At 38.4% G+C, this 22,017-nt stretch overlaps 1 long non-coding RNA gene across 1 annotated transcript in view; it reads left to right on the top strand.

The window, feature by feature from the left end:
* LOC117803094 overlaps window positions 1–21,736 on the top strand; it is a 52,732-nt gene extending 30,996 nt beyond the window's left edge. The window contains exon 3 of the long non-coding RNA XR_004626735.1: window positions 21,262–21,736. This is a non-coding gene — a long non-coding RNA (uncharacterized LOC117803094). The remainder of the gene's footprint in view (window positions 1–21,261) is intronic.
* The last annotated feature ends 281 nt before the right edge of the window (window positions 21,737–22,017 follow it).

The following is a 22,017-nucleotide window of genomic DNA, read 5'->3' as shown; positions in this document are numbered from 1 at the left end:
CTTTGTCTTTTGACCTTGCTAGAGTTGATTCTTCATCTAGGAATGTTTCTTGGAGACATATTAGGAGTTCGTGCATAGATACCATGTTTTGTAAATGGGGAAAGGTTTTTTGTTTTTGCTTTTTTTTTCTTTCTTCTGAACACGTGGTCTTTTATTTTCATTTTTTGCATAAGGTAGAACTTCCAGCACTATGTTGAATTAGTATGATGGATGTGGACATCTTTGCTTTACTTCTGTCTTTTACCATGGAGTATGTTAGCTGTAGGTATTTTCTAAATGGTCTTTATCAAGTTGAAGTCCCACCCCCAACACACACACACACACACACACACACACACTTTATTTTTTGAGTTTTGTTAAATGGCTTTTTTTTTGTGTCAATTGACATATTTCATGATTTTCTTTCTCTAGCCTGTTAAAAAGGTGGACTATGTTGATTTTTTTTTCCTTCAGATTTTAAACCAGATTTTTATTCCTGGAATAATCTCTACTTGGTTATAGTATAGAATTCTTTTTTTACTGCTGAAATCTCTTTTATTATGTTTAAGAATTTTTTGATAAATGGATATTCATCTGTAGTTCTCATTTTTTTCCTGTTTTTGTTTGGTTTTGATATCAAGGTAATAGTTGCATAAAACACATTGGGATGTGTTTTCTTCCTACTTTGTCTGGAAGAGATTATATAATAATTCTTTAAATGTTGGTAGAGTTCCATAATGAAAGCAATTGAGGCTAGAGATTTCTTTTTAAGGAGTTGTAGAATTAAGAATTCAACTTAATTTTTTAAAAATATTTTATTTTTTCCAATATAACTTTTTACTTTTATTTTTATTTTATTTATTTATTTATTTATTTATTTTTTTGATGTAAAGTTCGATGATTCATTAGTTGTGTATAACACCCAGTGAACCATGCAATATGTGCACTCTTTAGTACCCATCACCAGCCTATCCCAGAGTTATGATAGTTTGTATTTTTCAATTAACTGGTCCATTTCATCTAAATTGTCAAATTTATGTGTGTAACTTGTTCACAGTAAACACTTGTTTTGATGTTTTCAAGGTTTTAATGCTATCCTGGATTTTTTTTCTTGGTATTGGTAATTTTGTGTCGTCTTTTCTTTTTTCAGTCTTAATGAAGGATTGTGAAATTTTTTCTTTTCAAAGAATCAGTTCTTTAATTGACTTTTTTTTCCTGTTCAATTATCTTGGTTATGCCCTATATTTCATTACTTCATTCTTTCTTGTGGTTTATTTTTGCTCTTTTTTCTGGATCCTTGATGTGGAAGTTTTGATTATTGATCTGAGACTTTTCCTCATTTCCAACCTGTGACTTTAATGTTACAAATTTCTGTGTTCAGATTGGCTAATTTCTATTGTTCTCTCTGTTTATTGTCCTCCCCCCAATATCCTCTCCACTCTGCTTTTGAACCCATTCAGACTTTAAAATTTTTATTTTAGTTTTCACTTACAAAATTTTTTCATTTGGTTCTTTATATCTTTGCTGACATTTGCTCTTTTTCATTTGTTGCAACTGTGTTTATTTCTTGGGGTATTTTTATGATGGTCACTTGAAAATCATAATCAGAAATTTCTAATACACCTAGTATCTGGGTGTTTATTGATTATTTTCAATTTTAGATCTTGTTGCTTTGTATAATTTTTTTTTCAACTGAAATCTGACTTTGGGTATTTTGTTAGTCTCTGGATCTTATTTATACTTTCTGTTTTAGTTGATTTCCTCTGATACCTGATTTTACAGGGAAGTGGAGGGGAGGGCCTCTTTGTTACTGCCATGTGGGCATTAGAAGTCCAGGTTCTCCATGCAGTTGCCACTCACATTGAGTTCGGGCAGCTTATCATTCAGCAGAGATAAGTGTCTTGGCGACCTACTCAGCCTTCACTAATAACAGCTTGGGTAGGTCATTTACGTGCCTCAGCACTGCCTGGCAAGAGTGGAAGTCCAGGCTTTCCATTCTGCTTTTGCTGGATGGGACTGTAGTCTAATTTTTTTTGATGTTTGGCTGGAGTAGAGTGACTATTATTAAAAAATCATTGATCTTCCTAGGCCGCCCCTTTCCTGATCCTTTGAATAGAGAGAGGATTTTAAGGTTTTTGTCTAATACTATTGGCATTTCCAGGTTTCTGTCCTCCCTATGAACCTAATCGGGAATATGGGAGGCCAAAAGAAAACCCAAGGAATTCACCATTGTGGTGTTCCTTGGGTTCAAATGACCCTAGCTGGTCTGCCTCCTTTTCACCATTCAGAATTGTCTTATGTTCATTTTACATACAAACATCTAGGGTTTTTAGTTCTACTCAGTGGAAAGCATAGGGAAAAGTATGTCTCCACTTTATTCCTGGAAGCAGAAGTTCTTTTGCTGGAGGATTTTGAAGACCATCTCAGAATTAAAGACCATCTGAATGGCCCAGTTAGGGCCAGTTACCCACTTCTGCTCTATCTATAGGGAGAGCATCAGTGCCATGGACTTAATACCTACTCAGTTGGGATGATGGAAGCAGAGCCTATGAAAAGGGAATATGAATAGGCTGATGTTCTGGGAGATGGCTATTGTGTAGATTCTTAAGGTTTTTAAAAAACCATTACTTTCTTCCTTAGTTGTGTTCCATTTGTGAGAAAAGAGGCTGGTTAGTATAGCAACACTTGGGCAGTCTGAAAACTGTGTAGAGGTGAACAAATTAAATGAGAATGGTTGTAAGAAAACAGACTGAATATTTTAGATTGAGGCAAAACTTAAATTATAAATAAATCATTAGATATTAATAGCCTTTAATATTAAATGAACGAATACCGCACAACAGGAATTCACAAAGATAACTGGAAACTATCAAATTTCATATGCATTACTTAAACATGTTAGTTCTAAGATGCAATTTATTAATTATAGCCTACTCAGTCAGAAGATGTTCATTATATATTCCTAATGAATTTGAGCTGTCATTTTCCTGTCAGAAGTTTGACATCCTCAGTGTTGGTACCTTTTTAATAGTATCTAAAAATCACTTCGATTCCTGCAAACATAATTGGGTTAGTGATGTTCTGTCTCTAATAAAAACTTTCTAATTGAAGAGAAAGATGTTTTCTGTAATCTCTTTCCAGTTCCAGTTCCCCTGACAGTTACCATTTTCCCCCAGTTTCTCTCAAACAGCCTCTGGCATTTGCCGTGCTCATTAACTATTTATTATGGGCCTACCACTTTTCCAGGCAGTGCTCTACATGCTGGGTATATAGATGCGAACAGAGTGGAATTACATTTCTCCCTTATAGAGATTCCATTCTACTTGGGAAAACAGATAACTGTATACAAATTAATATATAATATTTGTCCAGGCAATGGTGAATGCCAAGGATAATGACACAGTGTAAGAAGATAGGGTGGTGAGTACTTTAGATAGGGTTGTTAAGATCTTAGGAGTTTATATTATAGCTAAGATCTGAATAACAAGGGGAATCCATCTCTGAGAATTGGTACAAGGGCTCCCCAGGCAGAAGGAAAAGTAAATGTGAAGACCTTTTGAGATGGATTTGGGATATGTGAGGAACAGCATAAAGTCCAGTTTAGCTAACAGTGGAGAAAGTGAGTGGCAGATGGGTAAGAAGATTGGAGAAATGGGCAACTCTCAGATTATGTAGGGCTGCACAAGTCATGGTAAGCAGCTTGAGACTTTAGAACTCAAGTGTGTTTGGCAGTTGGGTAGAAAATTGTAGGAAACAGGAGTGGTAGAAGGAAGTCCAGATGGAGGTTATTAAAATAATCTATATTTGGACTACCTGATTTTGGTAAAAGTGATGAGATATCCATTGGGTTGGGGATATATTTTGAAGGTAGACCCAACAGAACTTGCTGATGGATTGAATGTGGAGTGTGAGAGAAAGAAAGGAGTTAAGGACAACTGTGGTTTTTGACCTAAGCAATACAATGGAGTTATCATTTACTGAGATGTGAACGATGGGAGAAACAGTTTGGGGTGGAGAGCAACTGTTAAATTTGTGGTGTCCCTTAGACATGAGAACTGAAATACTAAATAAGCAGTTGGGTGTATGAGCCTGGAATCAGGATTAGCACTGGAGTATAAATTTGTCTGCAACTTCTACATAGCCTTTGAAGCTATGGACTTGGAAAACTTGCCTAAACAGTAAACAGAAATGAACAAAAGATGACTAAGGGCTGAGCTGTGAGGTAAAAGTGTAGTAGTCAAGAAGAGGGATAGCTGGTAAAAGAAATGGGGGGCGAGGGGGGGAGGAGAGCAGCCACTGAAGTAAGAGGACACTGAGGAAAGAAAAATATTGTGAAATCTAAGAAGGAATTCTTCCTAGATCACTGGACTGTGTCAAATGTTGCTGAGCAATGAACAAAGAGAAGATGGATAAATGGTTTTAAGACTTAAAAAAGAGGTACTATTTCATGACTTTGTTGACTAAAGTTTTGAGGAAGTGAGTGGAATGAAAGTCTGATTGAGACAGATTGAGAACAAAATGAGAGGTAAAAAGGAGACAATAGATAGATCTTGAGTTTTGCCATAAAGAAGAGCAGGGAAATAGTGTGGGAGCTAGAGAAAAATAGGGGGCTTAAGGGGGCCCTGTTTCATTCTATAGCAAGGGACCTGGAAGTGCTAAGGGAAAAGAGAATTATAACTGCATTAAATGTAAAGTAGAATAAGATGGGAATTAAAATAAAAGTATAACTAATAAAAGTAGATCAGAATAGCATAGAATGTTTGTATGCATAGAATAGCATAGAGGGGTCCCCCCCGATCTCTTTCAAGTTTAACCAAACACAAGACTGATCATGTAAACTGGATATGTGTTGCTTTCATCTGCCTAGCACCCCTCTTTTGGTGAGGCAACTGTTCTCTCAAGCCCGGGGTTCTGATAGGCCTATTTTTATGGCCTGCTGACCTTTACAGTGAGCACAGGACTTAGCTCGCCTGATTTTGGGAGCCTATCTCCTTCATCACTGTGCTATGTCTAAGAGTGCACATGGGATCCAAGAAGAATGAATTAGGGTCCTGTGAAATTTCATATACAGATTGTAGGAGACAAAATGTCTTACTTTTGGAGATTTTTTGAGCTTGAGGTTAGAAAGAATGAGGTAAATACACCAAGAGAAGCAGAGCCCAGATGGATAGACAGTGTGAATGACAACTTTCAAGTCTCTAGATGGTGCTTGAAGTGTATCCTCCTTTGAAATTTCCAGTTGCCTAAATCAATTTCCTTTTTGTTTTTGTTTGTTTGTTTTGCTTAAGGTAGTTTGGTTAGTTTCTACAAGTTGCCCCTGAAAAAGTCCTAACACTACCCAGTGCTGCATGGCACAGTTAACAGAACTATATATGTTAAGGAGTGTGGAGGTTATTGAAAAAGAATGCTGTTTATTTGTTTCTCGTGTATTGAGTTTGAGAAGTTTGTTGTAGATCTTGGAAACCAGTCCTTTATCTGTAGTGTCCTTTGCAAATATATTCTCCCATTCCGTGGCCTGCCTCTTAGTTTTTTTGACTGTTTCCTTGGCTGTGCAGAAGTTTTTTATCCTGATAAAGTCCCATAAGTTCATTTTATCTTTTATTTCTCTTGCCTTTGGAGATGTGTCGTGAAAAAGGTTGCTCTGGCCGATGTCATAGAAGTTGTTGCCTATGTTCTCCTCTAGAATTTTGATGGATTCCTGTCTCACATTGAGGTCTTTCATCCATTTGGAGTTTATTTTTGTGTATGGTGTGAGAGAGTGGTCAAGTTTCATTCTTTTGCATGTAGCTGTCCAATTTTCCCAGCACCATTTATTGAAGAGACTGTCTTTTTTCCACCGGATGTTTTTTCCTGCTTTATCAAAGATTAGTTGCCCAAAGAGCCGAGGGTCCATTTCTGGGTTCTCTATTCTGTTCCATTGGTCGATGTGTCTGTTTTTGTGCCAGTACCATGCTGTCTTTGTGATCACAGCTTTGTAGTACAGCTCGAAATCCGGCATTGTGATGCCCCCAGCTTTGTTTTTCCTTTTCAACAGTTCCTTGGAGATTCGGGGCCTTTTCTGGTTCCATACAAATTTAAGGACTATTTGTTCCAGTTCTTTGAAAAATGTCCTCGGTATTTTGATCGGGATAGCATTGAAAGTGTAGATTGCTCTGGGTAGTATGGACATTTTAACTATGTTAATTCTTCCAATCCATGAGCATGGAATATTTTTCCATCTTTTTATGTCTTCCTCAATATCTTTCAAAAGTGATCTATAGTTTCTAGGATATAGGTCCTTTACGTCTCTGGTTAAGTTAATTCCAAGGTAACGNGTGATGGGTATTAAGTAGGGCACGTATTGCATGGTGCACTGGGTGTTATACGCAACTAATGAATCATCGAAATTTACATCAAAAACCAGGGATGTACTGTATGGTGACTAACATAATATAATAAAAAAATCATTAAAAAAAATAACGAGGGCACTTGATGGCAAAAAAAAATAAAGACATTTTTTAATTCTGAAAAAAAGAGAGTATTAGATTGATTAATATACATAAAACGTCTCTCTAAAATTTGTAGGTGTTCAATGAAAGGTAGTTCTTATTACTTATCCCTTTTTACCTATGCTACAATAGTATTTCTGTATAGCGTATCTCCCTCCAGAGTGAACTCCCAGAGAATAAAGGCTGTATCTTCTATACTTAAAAAAAAAAAAAAAGAAAAGAGAAAGAAAAAGAATGCTGATCAAAGAAATGTTTTGGTTGTCACATAAGATTTCCATTGCTGCATGAAATGGGGGTGGATATTCTAAGAAAGGAAATTAGTGGAGAAATATGTTGGCTCCCTCGTACTGTTGAGCATCTTCCCATGGCATCCAGTGATCCCAATGTTGAAATCATTATTTATACCCTCTGCTAACAAAGAATTAGATTGTCATGCTGGTAGCCGGCATGTGCCCCAATCTTGGTCACACTGCTGAGTTGTATGTAAAGTAATTGAGTCTGTGGGATTAGGGAAACAAGCTATGTCTGCTTAGTGAGTATACCCATGTTCTTTCTTCTTGGGAGCCCACCATGGTACATTGCCATGAAAATAAAGGGAAAATCTCCTACTGATTGGAACAAGAAACTCTATATCCCTAACATTTTACTGCAGTACTTGAATGGAAGAACTGGCAGTAATGACAAAATATGAAAGAAAGTCATTATTCACTAGAAATGGCTTTTCCTGTTCATGCAGTATGTACAAGTCCCTGTAAAGGCTGACCTTCCTTCTGCCTTCTCAGCAAGAGATCACAAGTAAGTAGGGTGAAACAATGGCACCTGTTTCTTCAGAAGGAAAAGGGGATCTCAAGAGTAGGAACAGAAGTGTTTTCTCTTTTTTCACCCACAAAACTGTGGGACTCCAGCCCCTTCTCTCTGAGGCCGTGGGGTTGGCAAGCCCATGATGTGGGTGAGGGAATGTAGCAGCCCTGTGAGTTGACCACCCCTTACCCTCTCCCTGGGCTGTGGTGGATGCCTCTATGAGGCTGTGATATGGAAGGAAGGCTCAGGGCCTTGGTGGCTCCTGGCCTTTCCCACATCTGGTATTGACAAGGTAATCTACCCCAACTCCGGTTAATCAGTCTCTACAGTTTTCTCTAAACACTTTTTTTTAAAAGATTTTATTTATCATTTAACACAGAGAGAGAGACAGCCAAAGAGAGAGGGAACACAGGGGGAGTAGGAGAGGAAGAAGCAGGCTTCCAGCGGAAGAGCCTGTTGTGGGGCTCGATCCCAGAATGCCGGGATCACACCCTGAGCCTAAGGCAGACGCTTAACAACTGAGCCACCCAGGCGCCCCTATAAACACTCTTTTATGTCCTTTCTGCACTGCAGCTCCCTTCTATACAAACCGGTGCGTGTGGCTGGGTGGTAGTATGGACTGAGTAGCATGTACTAGATATGTTCAGTCATCCTTCTTGGAAAACACTATCTGCAGACTAAACTTGTTCCTTTAACAGATTGAAAAGCTCCTTTGGGAAGTGGGTCTACTTTCCTTGCATTTGGGCTGAATTGCCATGGCTCTTTACCAGTGGTACGTTTTCATGATGGAGGGACTCTGGAGTAGCTTTGAGCCTACATGGAGAAGTCCAGGGACACTGCCAAGCCCAGCCTTCCAGCCACCTTCACCTGAAGGGCCCAGGCACATGAGCGTAGACATTTTGGACCTTTTATTCAGACCATCATCAGCTAATTACAGCTGAGTGATCCAACGTGATACCATCATGGTACAGAATTGCCCAGTTGATGCCTTGTTCCAATTCCCGACTCATAAAATTGTGAGAGATAACACAAAGGGTTGTTTTAAGCCACCTAGTTTTGGGAATAGTTCATTATGCAGCAATAGTTATAAATAACTGGAATGGCTTCTGACTTTCCTCGGGATGTGTTCATTCTTTGGTTTGCACTGACAACCAAAGAGTCTCCAATTTTCAGTAGGTCCCTCAGTCGGTGCCTCCTGCCAGCTCTGCGCACATGGCCGGTCTTACAGGGGTGTACAGTGTGAGTCCTCCCTCTGTCTTGGGCCTGTCCAATACTTGATTACTGACCCCCAGGAGGACCTCACACAGCTTGGGTGAAGCTGGCTCTGCATGTCCCACCTTCACTGCTTTCCTACCTTACAGTCAGACTTAGCACTTCCTCCTACCATGCTCTTCTCCCCAAAACAACTATAGTACTGTATGCTTGGGTAGTTTTTCTGAAGGTACTTTCTTTGTACTTTACTTTGTAGATTAGAGGGGAGATCTATATCCTACACCGTACAGCAAAAATTAACAAGAATTCCCCATTAAACAAATCTTTTTTTTCTCATGTATGTGCCCCCCCCCGTTTAAAATCTCCCATATTATTGAGAGGAGTGAGCTGTTCCTCTTAGTTTGCATACTCTTCTAAGTTCCAAAACAATCGCTTTTGCTTCTCAACAAGCCCCTCGCAGCAGAAGAGAAAGAAGATAGATGTATTTATAGAAGAAGCCTATGTAATAGTCACTGTTTCTTAATTTCCCTTTTGACTAGGAGTTCTAGTTGAGCTCCATCTCTTATGCCCAGCCACCCACCTCCTCCCCACTCCTTCAGGATTGAGTGTGGCTAATCTGATAAATTTTCTTAGGTATCTCTCTTTAGCCTGGACATTAAAATGCTGGGAAGGTTTGTACAGTTCTGGGTACAGCTCTTCTGCCATAACACAGGCAGGTGAGTGCCCTATGGGTAAGCCAGTGTTTTAGGGAACCTGAGGAACTGAGGTTTCAGTAGTGAGTCTGCCCAGCAACTGGGCAGAATCCTTATTTGGGCTGCATTTTGTGTTTTCTTCAAAAGGAGTCCAGCCATATCTGGGTTGTCTGACCCTTTTCCTCCTCTGCAAAGGAAAAGGAACTTTGTGTAGGTTCTCTCCCACTCCCCTTCAGTATCTCTTTTCAGGATTTCCTGCAAGAAAGACAGATGGCTAAGTCACGAAGTATATTTCTTCCTGGTGGCAGTCTGTCTGCATGTATCCCTTCTCTTCACAACTGAAACTGATAGGTGGGCATTGCTGCCTCCCAATGTGCTGGACAGTCCCAGAAGTGATCTAGAATCTTTCCCACATGAATTGTGTTTGAAAGGAGCTGGAAGTTGTTACCTACTTGGTAACAGCTTTGCTGTTAGTTACCATCCTTGTCACAATGGCGGCAGACTAGGTGGCTTGGAATCCTTGCCTGACCCAAAGCAGGATCCAAGGGCCTAACTTGCCTTTTAAGGAACTAAGTCATTTCTCTTCCCACTTCAAGGCTTGCACTTACACTACTTGCCTTATTCCCTGAGGGAGCTGATTTTCCCTTGCCCCTTCCCACATTTGTTCTACTGATAACATAAATTCAATTTCTGAAGTCTGAGTTTTTTCCACATGAACCTTCCTAGGATAGAACCTTCTCAGTGCTTCATCTGTACTCCATTTCTCCAAGGTGTCTTCCTGGTGGTTTCCTGTCAAGTTATCTGGATTTTGAACCCATATGTAGAGTTGTTTTTTTGGAGATGTAACTGACACACAACATCGTAAATTTAAAGGGTACAATGTGTTATGATACATTTTTATATTATAACATAACCATTAGTGTTAACTAACAGTTCATCATGTCAGTTTTTATTTTTGTAATTTTTATTTTTGGTGAGGAAGTTAAGATCTACTCTTATCAACTCTGAAGTATATAATAGAATTTTGTTGACAATAAGCATGATACTTGGCGTTAGATTTCCAGAACTTATAACTGCAAGTTTACACCCTTTAACAATCATCTCCTCAATCATCCCACTTCTCAGTCCTTGGTAAACTACCATCATACTGTTTCTAAGACTTAAGGTTTATAGATTCTACGTGTGAGATCATGCAGTTTTTTGTCTTTTTTCACTTGGTATAATACCCTCCAATTTTGTTCATGTTTCAAATGGCAGGATGGTCGTGGCTGAATAATAATTCTTGTATCTACCACACCATCTTTAGCCATTCGTTCACTGATAGACATTTAAGTTGTTTCCATATCTTGACTATTGTAAATAATGCTGCTACAGATAAAAATAAATGCAAGTGCGGGTACTTTTTCAATATCTTTTTCATTTCCATTGGATATATATCTGGAAGTGGTATTGCTGAATCATATGGTAGTTTAATCTAGAATTTTTTGAGGGAATTCCATATTTTCTATAGTGACTGAACCAGTTGAGATTTCAACCAACAGAGTAGAAGAGTTCCCTTTATGCCCCATCATCCCCCCATAGGTAGGGGACCGATAGATTCAACACAGATTCTCAGAACCAGTGTGGGACACTTTCAGAGGAAAAATTCTGCAGAGTATTTAATGACCAGCAGGAGCAATAACCTGAAGCAGAGAACTATAATACCAACGGAGAAGACAAGAATGGGAAACTCTAAGATGCTACTATATCCATAACCAAGAACACAGAGAAGCTAAAAACACCCAAAGGAAAAATGGCTTAAAATGAAAGCTTTGAAGGTAGACTAGATTAACCTTTCTAAGCTTCAAATTACTCATTGTGAAATAGGGTAATGGTACTGGCTATCTCAGATGTTGAGAGAATTAAATGAGATAATGCCTGTGAAGTGCTTTGCATGGTGCGTAGCACATGGTAAAAACAAATGTTAGGTATTTTCTTGCCATAATTGTTAGAAAGAGAGTGCCATCAGGGCTGACTTGTTAGAATTCTAATTATGTGGGGCTTGGTTTTAGTGAAACATTTGCATCTGTACATGTAGACAGACTCATTTGGCTTTAGAGTTATTAGGGGATATTGGTAATAATTTCCTAAAAAATGGGTTTAATATGATAAGGGTCTTGTGGTTTCTAGCTGCAAGAAGGTAAAAGATCATGGAGCTTGGAAGCCTATGTTTGAAAGAGTTGTGGCTTTCTTTTAGTAGCCACGAATATGGACATAGTAGCCTTCAAGCTGTGATTTATTCCTCTGATAATAACTTTTAATGTGTACAACTATATTTAACAGTGCTTAATTTTTTTTTTAATGCACGGAGGATATTGTTGCCACCTTATAGTTATTATGGATAGGTGCAAAATTAATTGACAAGATAGACATATGTAGCCTATACTTGAACAAAGATAACCCATCTTCTGTACTAAAACACAGCTTCCCTTTGAAGATCTTACAAGACGCTAATGGCATACATCGGTAGCCATTACATGGAGGTTAAAATGAAGACCTTAAACTAGATGGTAGAATGCTGCCATGCTGAACTGCAATACAATTTAGTATAACTCGATGCAAGCATTGACTTGGCAGTGCATGTGTATTGTATCCATTCAACCAGAAACAGTATTGTTTCTGCTGTGTGCTCTACACTGATAGCAGGAAAAGTTTCATGAAAAAATGTAATGCTTAAGTCAAGATGGCTTTCACCAGATGAAGACTTTATTAAGTACTTCTATGCCACGTATTATGTTGGCTACACAGCATTTAATTGTGCCAGGAACACTATGTTGTAGGTACTAAGGAATCAGAAGCACAGAGGCTGAAATAGCTTTGTCAGTGTCAAACATTAAGCAGCATTGGAAGTGATTCCAGAGTGCTCTCAAACCCTACATCGTATTGCTCTCTGACGCCCTAGACTACAGGCTCCCTTTTAGATGCTTTAATTTCTTTGCATCTTTTCCTTCATAGCTTTTATCAGTTTGGGTTGTCCTAATAGAAATAGAATGTCTGATTTTGGTTATTTTATCTTTGGTGTCTAATAAAGGTCCAGCACATAGTAGGTATTTAGTAAATTCCGAATGATTGAATGAACCAGGTTGACAAAAGGAAAAGGTTTCCAGGTAGAGGGAATGGTGTGGCAAAATTGTGGAGGCATGAAGGTGACTCAGGGTATTTTGAAAATAATAACTGCCCATTGTTGACCATAAATATCCTGAACAATTTCAGAATATCCTGTATATTGTTACAAAAGTCCTTCAGGGCAAGTGGTATTCCCACGTTTATAGATGAGGACATAAAGGTTAGAGTAGGTTAAATAATAGGTTCAAGATTCCATAGTAAGTGGTGGATCTGGGTTCAAATGTAGGTCTAAATCCTGAACATAAATTCTTAACATAGTGTAGTATCTCTCTGCTGGTAGTTCAGGATGGCATCAGTAAGAGATGAATTGTTTTTTTTTTTTTGAACCTATAGCCTTCAGAAAACTTGGAAATCAATATCCAGAGTCTTTAATAACCATCAGGTCTCAATCAGTTAAATTATAAACCAGAGTAATTCATACACGTGTATAGTACACACATACCTTTAATTACCTCTCTGTTCCTGGACAGTCAACTCCTTGAATTATTTTGGTAATATAGATTACAAGTTTTCCCAAATACTCTACATTTGTATCTCATATTCAAATGTTAAAGTTACTGTGTTGTTGTAGATTCTGATAAGGTTGCTACTAGGGTCACCTCCTGGTTAGGAAGTGTGGTCTCATGATGAGGGTGATACTCCCAATACTACCCATCTGTAGAAAAAGCTAATCATGAGAACTCAGAAGGAACACACTTAAGGCTAGCAGAGGGAATTGATGGTCTCCTTCATTCTTACTCTCTTGAATTTTGCAGCATTGTCATGCTTGTGGGCATTTCTGGTGTGTAGGGAAAAGATTATCAATGTCCTATGGAAGCAGATGGTGAGATGGCTTAGACCCTTCATTGAAGATGAATGGAATGTATCTTGTATGCAAGCCATTCATTGGTTCTCAACTCAGGCTGCACTTCCATATCCTCTGGGGAATTCCTAAATAATGATGGCTGGGTAATGTCCTATCCTAGACCAGTGGTTCTCAAGTTTGGCTGCATATTAGAATCCTCTGGGGCAGTTTTTAAAGCTACTGATGCCTGGCATCTATTCCCAAAGTTTCTCATTTAATTGGTTTATTGTAAGGCCTGGGTGTCAGAACTTTTACAAGCTCCCCAGGTGATTCTAATGTGTCTCCAAGTTTGAGAAAATGATTATCATAAGCCAATTTAATAAGAATCTCTGGTGGTTATCAAGTTCAATGATTCTTAAAAATCAAAGCTTTTTAAAGCATGGATTTGTAGAGTCTATCCCCAGATACTCTGACTCAGTAATTGGGGGTGGGGCCCAGGAATCTGCATTTGTATCAGACTCCCAAGTGATGCTGGTGCTGCTGGTTCTGTGGCTACTCTCTGTGTAGCCCTGGTCTGGGTATGTTACTCTTAGTGCTTACTTTTTTTTTTTTTAAAGATTTTATTTATTTGACAGAGAGTTAGCCAGAGAGGGAAAACAAGCAGGGAGAGTGGGGGAGGGAGAAGCAGACTTCCTGATGAGCAGGGAGCCCAATACAGGGCTCCATCCCAGGACCCTGGGATCATGACCTGAGCCGAAGGCAGATGCTTAACGCTGAGCCACCCAGGCGCCCTAGTGCTTACTTTTTTATTCCCAATTTTTTTTTAAAGATTTTATTTATTTATTTGACAGAGATAGAGACAGCCAGCGAGAGAGGGAACACAAGCAGGGGGAGTGGGATAGGAAGAAGCAGGCTCATAGCGGAGGAGCCTGATGTGGGGCTCGATCCCGTAACGCCGGGATCACGCCCTGAGCCGAAGGCAGATGCTTAACCGCTGTGCCACCCAGGCGCCCCTATTCCCAATTTTTAACTAAAATCTTGTGTGTTTGTATATTACCTCAGTTTTGCTTGAGTTGTAAGAGAATGTTCTTATGCTGTGATCTAGGCTGGAATATTCAAGGAGTGGTGTCCTCCCAGGAGGCAGCTTTGATCAATAAGAAGGTAAATTTCTGAATGAAAGGGATGGTTATGAGGTCCAGTGATCTGTTTTCTTCCTCCTCCCTGACATTGTTTACATTGTTTTCCATTATTAGTGGAAGATCTGGGATTTGATTTTTTTTAAAGAGATACAATGATTTCACCTTAAAGTAAACAATAAGACCTATGAGACTACAAATAAAATTGCATTTTAAAGAAAACACATTAGGGGTACCCGGGTGGCTCAATCAGTTAAGTGTCTGCCTTTGGCTCAAGTCATGATCTCAGAGTCTTGGGATGGAGCCCCAAATCAGGCTTCCCGCTGAGCCTGCTTCTCCCTTTCCCTCTGTTCGCTGCTCCCCTTGCTTGTGCGCACACACTCTCTCTTTCTGTGTCAAATGAAAAAAATAAAATCTTTAAAAAAAAAGAAACATGTTAGATCTTAAAAATGAAGAATTTTGCCCCATCAGAATACTCACTTTGAGAAGACTAATACATTTTTAAAAGAAGCTGGTAATGCACCCATATCTTCTGTTACTTTGTTTTTCAGAGATGATTCTGGAACTTAGCTGGTAGACTTTGAAATATCTTTATCAGTGACAACTTTTACTAAAAGTTTTTAATGAACATTTTAAACATATACAAGAGTAGAAAGACTAGTATTTCAATATGCTCAACATCAGGATTTGAATTATAAGGATTTTTCTGTACTTATAGCCTCACCTTTCTGAAGTGTTAGAAACCAACTATCAGACGTCATTTTACCCCTTCATGCTTCAGGTGCATCTCAAAAAGGGCATTTTAAATTTACCTACACTGCCATTGTACCTAATAATTCCTTATTATCCAATATCATTGTCTCAAAGATGCAAAGATGTGTCTTACTATCTTTCAAGCCAGAATCCAAACAAGATCTTGCTTTGGATTTTATAGTTGTTTCCTAAGACTCTTCTAATGTATATTGGTTCCATCCCTATTTCTCTTTTTAATTGGTTTAATTTCAATTTTTATCTACTTTGTTTTTTAATTAACATATTTGTTGCAGGGGTACAGGTTCGTGATTCATCAGTCTTACACAACACCCAGTGCTCACCACAACACATGTATCTCTTGATGACATTTTGACTTGCTTGTTATAGCATCAGATCAGTGACTTGCTAACAGAAACCTGTAGAAAGTCCTAATTTTAGTAGAGTTTGTTTCTTTGTTATTCAGTTTTTCTATTGGCTGTATTTCTTATAAGTTAATACTAACAGCCTATGTTTAAGGGTTTCTTCTCATTAATGTTTGTTACCTGAATCAATTATTTTACTTAGGGACTAAAAGTAGTGACTTTCTTTTTTTTATTTTAATTTTTTTAAATTATATTAACTACCATACAGTACATCATTAGTTTTTGATGTGGTGTTCAATGATTCATTAGTTGCATAAGTCTGTTCTCTCTCTCATACAGTTTAGCTGGAATACTTTCGTTAAGAAAAATAAAATAAAAATTTCTGTCAACTAAAACTAGTTAACCTCATGTACAGTTCATGTAGGGAAGGCAAATGATTAATTCTATTCTCAATTTCAAATAGCTGACCTCCAGACTAAGGGATTGGTGGCCTAGTTACTTCCAAAGATGTGCAGTGAGTTTTTTTTCCTTTTATCTCTTTAAATATCATTACGAATTCATAGATTTTATTATTGTGTTTCTATCAGTTGCACTCATTCTTTGATAACCCTTTCTGATAAGCTTCTGTGTCCTCTTGGCACAACCCAGTTGTCTTTGATATATTTTTTGTTAATGAGTACAAAATGTTTTAGTAAATGTGCCAAATACTGATAGGGGTTTGCCAGGGAGATTTGCATTTGATGGAAAACTGAGCTTGGTGATACCAGTTTTGTTTAAGCAAGCAAAAAATAGATATATGATCATAAAGATAAGTTTCTCAATCACAAAAACTTCATCTTAGAGGTATATCAAAGAGGCAACAATAAATTTTTAGAAAATACTTGCACAATTTGAGATCCAGAACTTTTAATTGTACTATTTGGTAAAGGCATGTTTTAATTTTAATTCCAGTGTAGTGAAGATAAAGTGTTAAACTAGTTTCAAGTGTATAACACAGTGATTCAACAATTCCTTACATCACTCAGTGCTCATTACAAGTGCCCTCCTTAATCCTCATCACCTATTTCACCCATCCCCCCAACCACCTCCCTCTGCTAGCCATTAGTTTGTTCTCTATAAGAGTCTGTTTCTTGGTTTGTCTTTCTTTTTCCTTTGCTCCTTCGATTTATGGCTTAAATTTGACATTTAAGTGAAATCATATATTTGCTTTTTTCTGACTAACATTTCATTGAGCATTATACACTGTAGTTCAATCCGTGTTGTTGCAAATGGCAAGATTTCATTCCTTTTTATGGCTAAGTAATGCGTGTGTGTGTGTGTGTGTGTGTGTGTGTGACATCCTTTTCCATTCATCAGTTGATGGACACTTGGGTTGTTTCCATATCTTGGCTATTTTAGATAATGCTGCTATAAACATTGGGGTGCATGTATCCCTTGGAATTAGTGTTTTTGTATTTTTCAGGTAAATATACATAGTTGTGCAATTACTAGATCCTGGGGTAGTTCTATTTGTAACTTTTTGAGGAAACTCCATACTGTTTTCCAGAGTGGCTGCACCAGTTTGCCTTCCCACCAATAGTGGAACTAATAGTGGAGGAGTGTTCCCCTTTTTCCACATCCTCACCAACACCTGTTATGTTGATTTTAGCTATTCTGACAGGTGTGAGGTGATATTGTAGTTTTAATTTGTATTTCCCTGATGAGTGAGTTGAACATCTTTTCATGTGTCTGTAGACCTTCTGTATATCATCCTTGGTGAAATGTCAGCTCATGTCTTCTGCCACTTTTAATTGGATTCTTTATATATTTTGCATACTAACCCTTTATCTAATAAGTCACTTGGAAATATCTTCTCCCATTCAGTACATTGCCTTTTAGTTTTGTTGTTTGCTTCGCTGTGCAGACCTTTTTTATTTTGATGTAGTCCCAACAATTTATTTTTGCTTTTGTTTCCCCTGCCTCAGGAGACCTATCTAGAAAGAAGTTGCTTTGGCCAATGTCAGACATTACTGCCTGTGTTCTCTTCTAGTATTTCTATGGATTCAGATCTCACATTATGGTCTTTAATTTGTTTTGACTTTATTTTTAGGTGTGGCATAAGAAAGTGGTCTAGTTTCATTATTTTCCATGTAGTTGACCAGTTTTCCCAATACCATTTGTTGAAGAAACTCTTTCCCGTTGGATATTTTTGCCACCTTTGTTGAAGATGAATTGAACATAGATAACTGTGGGTTTATTTCTGGGTTTTCTATACTTTTCTATTGATCTATGTGTCTATTTTGGTGCCGGTACTATAGTGTTTTGATTACTATAGCTTTGTAATATAACTTGAAGTCTGGAATTGTGATACCTCCAGCTTTGCTTTTTGTTCCCAAGATTGCTTTGGCTATTTAAGGTCTTTCATGGCTCCACAGAAATTGTAGAATTGTTTGTTCTAGTTCTGCGAAAAATGCTATGGGTGTTTTGATGGGGATAGCATTAAATGTGTAGCTTGCTTTGGATAGCATTAGACATTTTAACAGTATTCTTTCACTCCATGAGCATGGGATGTCTTTCCATTTTTTTGTGTGGCATATTCAATTTCATCAGTGTAGTTTTTAGAGTATAGGTTTTTCACCTGTTTGGTTGTTTTTATTCCTAGGTATCTTATGTTTGGTGCTACTGTAAAGGTTTTTTTTTTTAATTTCTTCTACTTCATAATTAATGTACAGAAATGCAATAGATCTGCACATTGATCTTTGTATCCTGTGACTTCAATGAATTAATTTAGCAGGGTTTTTTTTTGGTGGAGTTTTTAGATTTTCTGTATGGAGTGTGATGTCATCTGAAGGTAATAAAAGTTTTACTTCTTCCTTACCAATTTGGATGGTTTTTATTTCTTTGTCTGATTGCTGTGGCTAGGACTTCCGGTACTGTGTTAATAAAAGCAGTGAAAGTGGATAGTCTTGTCTTTTTCCTGTCATTAGGGGAAAAGCTCTGTTTTTATTTATTGAGTATGATGTTAGCTGTGGGTTTTTCATATATGGCCTTTATGATGTTGAGGTATGTTCCATCTAAACCAACTTTGAGGGTTTTTTTTTTATCATGAATATGTTGTATTTTGTTAAATGATTTTTTTGTGTGACTATTGAAAGATCATATGATTTTTATCCTTCCTCTTATTGAGGTGATAAATCACATTGACGGGCAAATATTGAACCTCCCCCCCTTTGCCTCCTGGGAATAAATTCCACTTGATTGTGATGAATGTTTTTTTTTAAAGATTTTATTTATTTATTCGACAGAGATAGAGACAGCCAGCGAGAGAGGGAACACAAGCAGGGGGAGTGGGAGAGGAAGAAGCAGGCTCATTGCAGAAGAGCCTGATGTGGGGCTCGATCCCATAATGCCGGGATCATGCCCTGAGCCGAAGGCAGACGCTCAACCGCTGTGCCACCCAGGCGCCCCTGATGAATGGTTTTTTAAACGTATTGTTGGATTTGGTTTGCTAGTATTTGGGGGTTTTTTTGCATCCATGTTCACCAGAGAAATTGTTCTATAGTTTTTTTTGTGGCGTCTTTATCTGGGTTTGATACTGGCCTCATAGAATAAATTTGGAAATATTCCTTTTAATTTTTGGAATAGTTTAAGAATAGGTATTAACTCAACTTTTTTTTAAGGTGGGGAAAACTTGTATTACTATTAATTAAACCATACATACATCTTGGATATGCTTTTTTAATTAAATGTTCAGTTAGCCAACATATAGTACATCATTAGTTTTTGATGTAGTGTTCAACGATTCATTAGTTGTGTATAACACCTAGTGCTCATCACAACATGTTTAACTCTTAAAAGTTTGTTAGAATTCACCTCTGAAGCTAAATGGTCCTGGTCTTTTGTTTGTTGGGAAGTTTTTGATGATTGCTTCAATCTCCCTGCTGGTAATCGGTTCACATTTTCTATTCTAGCTTCAGTTTTGGTAGGCTATATATCTAGGAATTTATCCATTTCTTCTAGATTATCTGATTTGTTGGCATATAGTTTTTCATAATCTATTAAAATTGTATTTCTGTGGTGGTGTTATTTCTCCTTTTTTTAACTGTTATTTTTTTTAAAAGATTTTACTTATTTGAGAGAGAGAGTAGAGAGAGAGAGAGAGAGAACATGAACAGAGGCAGAGGGAGAAGCAGACTCCCAGCCGAGCAGGGAGCCCAACTCTGGTTTCCATCCCAGGACCCTGGGATCATGAACTGAGCCACCCAGTTGCCCTTTAATTGTTATTTCTTTCACTTGTGATTCTTTTCTCATTTTTTAATGGGTCTATCTAGAGGTTTATCAATTTTGTTGCTCTTTAAAAGCAACAACAACAAAACAACAGCTCCTGGTTTCATGGATCTGTTCTGTTTTTGGTTTCTATATCATTTATTTCTGCTCTAAAGATCATTTCCTTCTTTCGGCTTTGGGTTTTGTTCTTTTTCTGGCTCCTTTAGGTGTGAGGTTAGGGTGTTTGAGATTTTTCTTTTTGAGGTAGGCATGTGTTGCTACAAACTTAGAATCACTTTTGTTGCATCCTGAGGGTTTTGGACCATTGTGTTTTTATTTTCACTTGTTTCCATGTACTTTTGGATTTCTTCGATTTCTTGAGTGGCCCATTTATTGTTTAGTAGCATGTTGTTATTCCCCATGTATTTCTTGTCTTTACAGATTTGTTTTTCTTATGGTTGATTTCTAATTTCATAGAGTTGTGGTCAGAAAAGATGCATGATAGGACTTCAGTCTTTTAAATTGTGCCTTATTTTGTGGCCTAATGGTGATCTATTTTTGGAGAATTTCCATGTAAACTTGAAAAGAATGTGTATTCTGCTGTTTTAGGATGAAATATTCTGAATGTATCTTTTAAATCCATGTGGTCCAGTGTCCTTCAAAGCCGCTATTTGTTAATTTTTGTCTTTGGAAGTCTGTCCATTGATGTAAGTGGGGTGTTAAGGTCCCCTACTATTAATATATTATCAGTTCCCTTATGTTTATTATTAACTGTTTAATGTATTTGAGTGCTTCCATGTTCATGCATAAAAACTTAAAAATGCTACATCATTTTACTGGATTGTCCCTTTTATTATATAGTATCCTTCTTAGTCTTTTTATGGTGCTTGTTTTAAAGTCTATTTTGGGGGCGCCTGGGTGGCTCAGTTGGTTCAGTGTTTGCCTTCGGCTCAGGTCATGATCCCAGGGTTCTAGGATCAAGCCCCGGGTCAGGCTCCATGCTCAGCAGGGAATCTGCTTCTCCCTCTGACTCTCCCCCATCTCTTGCGTGCAAGTGCTTGCTCTGTCAAATAAATAAAATCTTAAAATAAAATAAGGTCTAGTTTGGTGTAAGTATTGCTACTCTGGCTTTCTTTTGACATCCTTTTGCATGATAGATGTTTCTCCATCCCCTTACTTTGCAGGTATCTTTATGTCTAAAATGAATATCGTGTAGGCAGCAAATAGATGTGTCTTGCTTTTCTATCCATTTCACCACCCTATGTCTTTTGATTGGAGCATTTAGTCCATTTACATTCAAGGTAATTAGTGATATGTATTAACTGCCATTTTGTTACTTGTTTTTGTCATTTTTTCTCTGATCTGTTCTTGCTCTTTCATGGTCTGCTGGCATTCTTTAGTGGTTTACTTGGATTCCTTTCTCTTTATTCTTTGAATATCTACTAGTGGCTTTTGATTTGTGGTTACCATTAGGTTTGTATATAACAGTTTGCATATAGCAGTCTATATTAAATTGCTAGTTGCTTCAGTTTAAACCCATTCTTGACTCTCCCCCACCGCCCCCCCCCATGGTTTAGGTATATCGTGTCATATTTTACATCCTTTTATTGTGTGACTCCCTTGACTATTTTTTTTTTTTTACAGAAACTTTTTACTGCTTTTGTGTTTCCTGTTGGGCTGGCTGAGAAAAGGGGCCACTCAAAATGGCGGACACCCAAGATGGCCGAGTCTCCCGCCAGAACTTCTGCAGCAGCCACGTCAACCCCAGTAATCCGAAACGTAAGCGGGAAACTGAAACCCATCCTACTGACTTTCCTCACCCCCGAGCAGTACCCAATAAAACCCTGCCACGACTCTCCAAGAAAGACTTTCCCCACCCCCAGCGGTGCCCAATAAAAACCCTCGCTGCCCTGCCCTGGGCATGACGTCCCCGACTCCCCCCTCCGGAGTCGCGGCACCTCACCCGAGGGTGCACACAATAAAGTTCCTCCTAAAGGACACCCTCGCTGCCCTGCCCTGGGCGCGACTTCCCTGACTCAACGCTCTTTCCCGAGTCGCGGAACCTCGCCCAAGGGTGCTTGTAATAAAGCTCATCCTCTGGACCACGTTTGCCTTTGCGGTCTTGATTTCATTGGTGACGAGAAAAAAACCTAACATTTGGTGCCGAAACCCAGGAGGAGATCGAGCCCCTGCTCTGGCATGGAGGCTCTCTCCTCCTCTCAAGTGGACTGGGACTTCTCCCTCCCTCTCCAGACATCTCTCGAAGCCCACTGTGGTGAGTGTTCCCTGGTTCCTGATCCTTCTCCGGGACACCCTGTCCTAATCGCAGCTGAGTCAGGGCAACCCCCTCCGGCCACCTGTTGGCCCCCATAGTTCCAAGGAATCCGGAGATGTCTCCAT

The sequence above is a fragment of the Ailuropoda melanoleuca genome, chromosome 7 (assembly GCF_002007445.2).
Source record: "Ailuropoda melanoleuca isolate Jingjing chromosome 7, ASM200744v2, whole genome shotgun sequence".
Classification (NCBI taxonomy): domain Eukaryota; kingdom Metazoa; phylum Chordata; class Mammalia; order Carnivora; family Ursidae; genus Ailuropoda; species Ailuropoda melanoleuca.
Note: the sequence above shows the minus strand (reverse complement) of the source record. Positions and strands in the feature narration are given on the sequence as shown.